The sequence below is a fragment of the Neltuma alba genome, unplaced genomic scaffold (genome assembly GCF_004799145.2).
Source record: "Neltuma alba isolate B1F8T4 unplaced genomic scaffold, ASM479914v2 tig00012763_pilon, whole genome shotgun sequence".
Lineage (NCBI taxonomy): Eukaryota > Viridiplantae > Streptophyta > Magnoliopsida > Fabales > Fabaceae > Neltuma > Neltuma alba.
Window position 1 is genome coordinate 4,570 of NW_021637174.1, and position 7,416 is coordinate 11,985.

General features: G+C 35.8%; 1 pseudogene; it reads left to right on the forward strand.

Annotated features, from left to right (window-relative positions):
- Positions 1 to 1,481: 1,481 nt before the first annotated feature.
- On the forward strand, positions 1,482 to 6,446 carry LOC114730809 (very-long-chain aldehyde decarbonylase GL1-1-like; annotated as a pseudogene).
- The last annotated feature ends 970 nt before the right edge of the window (positions 6,447 to 7,416 follow it).

Here is a 7,416-nt window from a genome sequence, read left to right on the forward strand (position 1 = left end):
TGGCCATAAAAAAAAAAAAAAAGAAGAACGAGACAGATATTCGCCACATTTTTTTGCCAACATCAGACTCGTATCTTATAAAAATTGTGTAATATGTAAAAATTATTTTCTTTAGATTTGCTCTCCATTTAATGTTCCTTTAGTTTAAAAAATGAACTGCCTCTATTTAATACATTCCATTTAATAGGGATTTCATTAGAAAAAAGTAATAATTATACTTTAAAATGTAAAACAAAAGATATGTTTAGGAAATAAAATAAAATTCAAATTAGCAAAAGTAAATAAGCACTGAGAAATTATTTCAATTCTTCACAACCCATCCCATCTCTCATGGCTCATACTCACGTAGCTCTTTTTTTTTTTTTTTTTTCAACGGAAGAGACGTACGTACATTGGTATTGTATTCATAGAAATATTTAATGTGAATTGAATCAAACAACTCTGACTAATTATTTATACTCTCATTACTAGTAATAGAAAATAACCTTATAATACCCAGAATTAAATGTTAAATATCATTTGATCAATTTACGGGGATGAGAATCCAAAAGGCAAAAACAATAGAGTTATGTTTACTTGCTCATATTATAATATTGAGCCAAAAGAAAATTTGCCAAAAAGATCAAAATTAAGTACATATTTAAGCAGCATCCACTGAAATACATGACAACGGTAGAATGCAGAGTTATACACCACTCTCGTTCTTATTGTTAGTTATTTTTAAGAATTTCTTACATACCAACAAGAGCATTAAATAAATAAATAATTTTTTAAATTTTATCCTTATAAAAAAGACATGAAGTCAAAATACTGTCAGAATTAATTAATTACTCCTCCCGTCTTAAATATAAGACCTTATCTAGTCCTAAATATAAGACTTTTATACAGTGATTTATTATGATTATTAGGGCAAAATTAGTAAAAAAAACAGTAAATAGAATATAAGTTACTTATATTTAAAATCAAAATTGACTAACGACAAGGATAAAAGCATAAGAGTTGTAATTATATTAGGTATTTTTTTTTTTCGGGGACGCGTTTGGTTGTGAAATATCAAAATCCATAAAAAGGATTTATTCAGAAAAGAAAAGATAAAGCAGGGGCATGAAAGGAGCAGAACGCGTAGAATACCAACATTTCTTAGTTGGGCTGCAATTTGGTACCCATGGGCCATGGCCTCGTCCTCCTCCATTCCCTCTACCCTCCTCCTTCCGTAGCCATTTATTCAATGAACTCTTCCCCCCTTACTTCCTCTCTCTATCTCTCTGGTGTATGTCATTTACATACATATATACACGGTGGGGACTCATCAGTCCACCACACCGCCAACTATATTTTTCTTCAATGCTCCCTCCTCTCTCTATCTCTCTATATATACTGCTTTTACAATGACTTCCCCACAATAATACTTCTCCTTCCACCACCCTTCTCTTCCTCCTGTTTTTGCCTTCTCTATCGTTCGGCTTCTGATACAGAGCGAAGCAGAGCAAGCAACTCTCCCCATACTCTTAAATGGGCAGTACTGCTCCTTTGTCCACTTGGCCATGGCGCAATCTTGGCGCCTTCAAGGTATTCAATCGCTGCTTCATCTCTTCCTTCTTCTTTTGGACTCGTCCTGCTGGTTCTCACTTCTCAGATGGGGTTTCTGCATGTTAATCTCTGCGTGTTTGTTTGTTTTTGTAGTATCTGTTATACGGGCCTTTCGTTTCCAAAGTCCTGTACGAAAGATTCTATGAGGGAAACAACAATTTCAGCTGGTGCTTTCATCTCCTTCTTCTCTACGTTTGCAGAGGTTTGACTTATGTCTTCTGGAATACTTATAGCAACATGCTTTTTCTCACTCGAAACCGTCGGATTCTTCAACAAGGTGTTGATTTCAAGCAGATTGATCATGAGTGGGACTGGTAATTCTCCCTTTTTAAACAATCCTCAACCCCATTACTTTTTTTTTCTCTGTAACAACTGTCTTGATTCATCTTTCATGTCTCGAAACAGGGATAATTTCTTAATCCTTCAAACTCTGATCGCCGCCATGGCCTGCTATTGCTTTCCGTTTCTTCATGATCTTCCGCTGTGGAACGTGAAGGGTCTTCTTGTTGCTCTGGTTCTTCATGTGGGAATCTCAGAGCCTCTCTATTACTGGCTTCATAAGAAGTTCCATGAAGGCTATCTCTTCCGCCATTATCATTCGTTTCACCACGCAGCTCCAGTGCCACAGGCTATTACAGGTAAGGAATTAACGACCGCCACATATAATGATTCTTCCGTATCCGTCCAAAAACCGTTTTTAGCTACAGAATCAGAAGATTCTGGATATTTCACATATGCTGATATAAATTATGAACCTTAAATTATTATTAATAAGTTCTTAAAGTTTGAGTGAGTTTTTCTTATTGACAATTAATCAACAAATTAATCGGGGTTATTAAATTGAGAGGAATTAAATAGAGTGATTGACGATTGATTTAATCTAACATAATGATGTGTGCCATAAACCTCATTATATGATAGAAATAATATAATTTATTTTTGAAATCCTATTTAGTGCATGGAAAACATGTCCAATTTAACAAGAATTTGTTGACAACCAAAATTAAAAGATTTCATGTCTTGAAATAGAAATTTGTGCGTCAGAAAGCGAGCGTAGATAATAAATATCCCTTTTTTTACGAACGGTGTGAGTTCAGCTTCAACTCTTCACGGGATCATTATCTGTCATCGAAATCTTCGTACATTTGGCTGCAAATAATTTGAAAATTTTCTGACACATTGGGCCTATGTGTTCTGTCAAAATCTTTGATGGAAACTTGACTTGGAGGCTGATTTTACAGCTGGGAATGCGACGCCTTTGGAGCATCTCATTTTAACAGCAATCATCGCAATTCCGATCGCTGGGGCTTCTATGTTGGGATTGGGATCTTGGTGTTGATCTACGCCTACGTGTTGGGTTTTGATTTCCTCAGATCCATGGGCCACAGCAACATTGAAATTATCCCCCACCAACTGTTCGAGGCATTTCCACTTCTAAGGCTTGTGGTCTACACGCCAACGTAAGTTACGCTATCCCGCTCTGTTTCTGACCCCGTCTATTTAATTATCCGAATTGAAGTGGGAAATAAAAACAGAAAGCGAGTACACTTGGCTTTCTACTTGTTTTATGGTCTATCAAAGGAGTAGCATTAACTTCAACACCAAAAAGGGGAACGGTCCCTCCTTCGAGTCGGTTCCGCCCACTGCCACCTTGTACAGTTCTTCTGGGAAATGAGAGGGAGACAGAAATTAGAAGCTAACAGTCTTGCGTCTCTTTTTGAGTGACAGAAGAGTGGGTCTATATAGTAAATATCAAGCGATTAAATAACTTCTGTGCTGCTTAGTTAAATAAGTTTTCTCGGACATGTGTTTCTTATTACTTGGTCAATTGTGATTCCGGAACTTTTTTAACTTCCTGATGGCTAAATTTATTCATTTGCTTTCTGTGATAAATATATGCAGATACCACAGCCTGCACCACACTGATAAAGGCACTAACTTCTGCCTCTTCATGCCCCTCTTTGACGCACTAGGCAATACCCTCAACAGCAAATCATGGCAATTACATAAAGAAATAAGCTTGAATTCAAGTATGTGCGATTTCTTATTTCATCGGGCATACATATTATTGTGCCGTGAAATACAAAACTGAGCACAAATACAATTCGAAAATTTGCAATTTAGTCTAATGGAATGACTAATATGTAGGTTTATTAAATGCAGGGAAAAATAGCCGGGTACCTGATTTTGTGTTCCTGGTCCATATAGTGGATGTTTCATCCTCTACGCACGTTCAATTCGCTCTACGTACCTTTGCTTCTCTCCCATACAGATTTAGGTTCTTCTTGATCCCGTTTTTGCCAATTGCCTTAACATCTTTGATACTAATGTGGCTTTTGTCCAAAACCTTCTTGGTCACTTTTTACAACCTACGAGGTCGTTTGCACCAAACGTGGGCTGTCCCAAGGTTTGGCTTTCAGGTTAGTCCGAGAAATCTCTTCCATCTTTTTACATTTCCCCACTATGAACATGAATGATGCTGTAAAAGATTAGCACTGAAAGTTTTTCTTTTTCTTTTTCCACTTCTGTATTGTATTTGTTTTTGCAGTATTTCTTGCCATTCGCTGCTGATGGAATCAATAAGCAAATAGAGGATGCCATTCTCAGGGCTGATAGGATTGGGGTTAAAGTCATCAGCCTGGCTGCCTTGAACAAGGTTTTGTATTGTGAACTTATATTTCATTGTTTTGTCCCTGGTCTGATTCATCCAAGTTAGCTGAGTCGTGAAACTTCTGCTGTCATCTGAGTGAGGTTGTTGGGGGTTTTTAATGCATCGGTGTAAATGTAAATAGATCTCGGATACCTGACAAAACTATTTCCATCTTTGTTACTTGACATACAAAATTCATTTAAAGAAACAGGGATCTTTCACTTTTAAAGCTACCTTTAACAATATTCATTTTTCCATCTTGCAAGTGTCAACTGTACAAGGGCCTATACAAAAAAAATCAACAATGTGATCCACTAGTCGGCTTTCGAGAACCTAGCTTTTTCCAAATCACCGTTATCTACTGCAACTAGTAAACATCAAAACCAGTTTTTGGTGGTGGTCCTAAACTATCTCTTGATGACAGAAAAAAGCATGCTTAATTTTTCAAAAAATATCATTGTAGTTTTGAATAAAGGCAAAAAATGAAAACACATGTAAATAACTTTTTTCTTTTTTGGGTTTTCAACAGAATGAAGCTCTAAACGGGGGAGGGAAGCTTTTTGTGGACAAGCATCCAAACCTTAGAGTCAGAGTTGTTCATGGAAACACCTTAACAGCTGCAGTGATACTAAATGAAATTCCAAAAGAAGTGGAAGAAGTGTTTCTAACAGGAGCTACTTCCAAACTCGGAAGAGTAATAGCCCTCTACCTGTGCAGAAGGAAAATCAGAGTTCTGGTATGCCTTGTTCTTCTTCTGTCCATTCGTTCACCAAATCTTCTCCAAATGATTCTCTTTAAGCTACATCCAGATACATGGTTGATTTTTTCCCCTTTTAAACTCAAAATCTGGTTACTTGTAAACAAACAAAAGCTGTGCAAGTGGCAACTCCTTCAGTGTTTTTAAACTTAATATTTGAAAACTTTAAAATAAAAAACTTAAATTCGGTACGGTATTTGGTAGGCTACTAATGATAGAGAGGTACAATATTTGCAGATGTTAACTCTTTCCGCTGATAGATTCCAGAAGATCCAAAAGGAAGCTCCCCCAGAATACCAGAGCTACCTTGTACAAGTCACAAAGTATCAAGCAGCACAAAACTGCAAGGTACTACCCTTGCATAAATATATTATACCCATTTTGTTTTGACCACTTCTTTCACTAGTTCATGGCTCCAAGTTTAATGAATTTGACTTGAGATTCGGTTAATTAATTTCAGACGTGGATTGTGGGTAAGTGGATTACATATAAAGAGCAGAGCTGGGCACCAAAAGGAACACATTTCCATCAATTTGTGGTGCCTCCCATCTTACCTTTCAGAAGAGACTGCACTTACGGTGATTTAGCTGCCATGAGATTACCAGAGGATGTGGAAGGCCTTGGTTGTTGTGAGGTCAGCAATCACTTTATATATATATATATAACTCTGTTTTATCAAGCCATATGTGTGATTGCCAATGGGGATTTTTCATATAATTTATTTTTCTATAAAAATTAAATAAAGTAAGCAAAGGCAACCATTCAAACAGGTTCTAATGAGCTGTTGGGTAGGTATAATAAAATTGAACGGGACAAAAACTAGAATGAAAAATGATTCTTGTATTGATCGTTGAGCTTGAGCATCAACGATAAGAGATAACAATATAATAAACTGTCTGTTTGTGAGGGACGAAACAGGGTGTAAAGCAAGTAAATTTATGAATGAGGGATATATGTATACACACAACTCTATATCATATTTGTTAATCGTTAATAAGAACAATAATAATTAAGAGTAAATAAATGTATGAATGCAGTACACAATGGAGAGAGGAGTAGTGCATGCATGCCATGCAGGAGGAGTAGTGCACAGTTTGGAAGGATGGAGCCATCACGAAGTTGGAGCCATCGATGTTGATAGGATCGATGTTGTTTGGAAAGCTGCTCTCAAACATGGTCTTCGTCCTGTTTCTTCGCCACCATCTTCTTCTCTTCTCGGCAGTTAACAATGCCCTTAATCCTTTCATTTTTCTCTCTTGGTTGGAACTTTTCAAAAACTCTACTATATATACAGATCTCGAGAGGATCCAAACTTAGAAGAAGATAGATGATGATATGATGATGAAGCCCAAAAGAATTTGAATTTGCAGGACTTTTGCCGTTTTACCTTGCTCGTATTCCTTTGTAAAAGTGGTTATTCAAAATGTAATTGAAAGTCGTTTGAACTCATATCTCTCTCCCCCCCCCCTCTCTCTCTCTATATATATATTAATGCTGTTCCTATTTATGCGATTATAGCATACATAGCTTTTGTTAGTTGTACACCTATTATGTAGGGAGAAGATTTAAGTCTTTTTCAATACTCTCTGCAAATTTTCTATACACAGGGTATGAATAATCTGATGTAGGTCATTTTCACTAATAAAATTTTCGTTCAATGATTAAAAAGAAAAAGTTGCGAAACTAGCCTGTAAAAGAATATAGCTGCTGTAGTTCCATCAAATTATTTTTCTCAATAAAGGATAAGAGGGGAAAAAAAGTCGAACAGTCGTTGAAATTTTAAAGTATTATAAGTATTTTTTAAAAAAATTCACAAAATAGAAAGTGTTTTGAAAGAGGGGAATAGAATGATTTGATAATGAGAGGAAATAATAAAGAGCGGCCTTTTTTTTTTTGGTTTTTTTTGGGGGGGGGGGGAGAGCAAAAAAGAAACAAGAACAATAAAGAATGTTGTTAATTGAATGAAAGGGAGTGGGCAGGCGGGCGAAAGTATGAACACAATTTGGCAAAATCAAGTGGAGAGTTCGTTATGAGTAATTATCACATTTAGTAGCATTTACGTCAAACGTCTTCATATAATGCCCACATGTATAACCACAATCTCCCGCCCACCTTTCATGCATTCACGTTCCCCAGCAATGCTTTTTTTTTCAGTACTTTATTCTTAACACATCCTCTTCCTGTCATATTTATAAATAAGTCATTTTGTTAAATTTTTAATATAAATATATTATTTTTATCCTTAATTTATTATGGTGTAGATAATTATATTTGTTTCAAATGTGTATATACATATTAAATAAAAATAAAGTTAGAATGTTACTATATTTTAATAAAAAGTTAATGCAGTTTAAATTTTGTTTGTTTGTTTGTGTAGAATATGTTGAAAATAATAGAGCTGTCAATAAGGGCTAGCCCG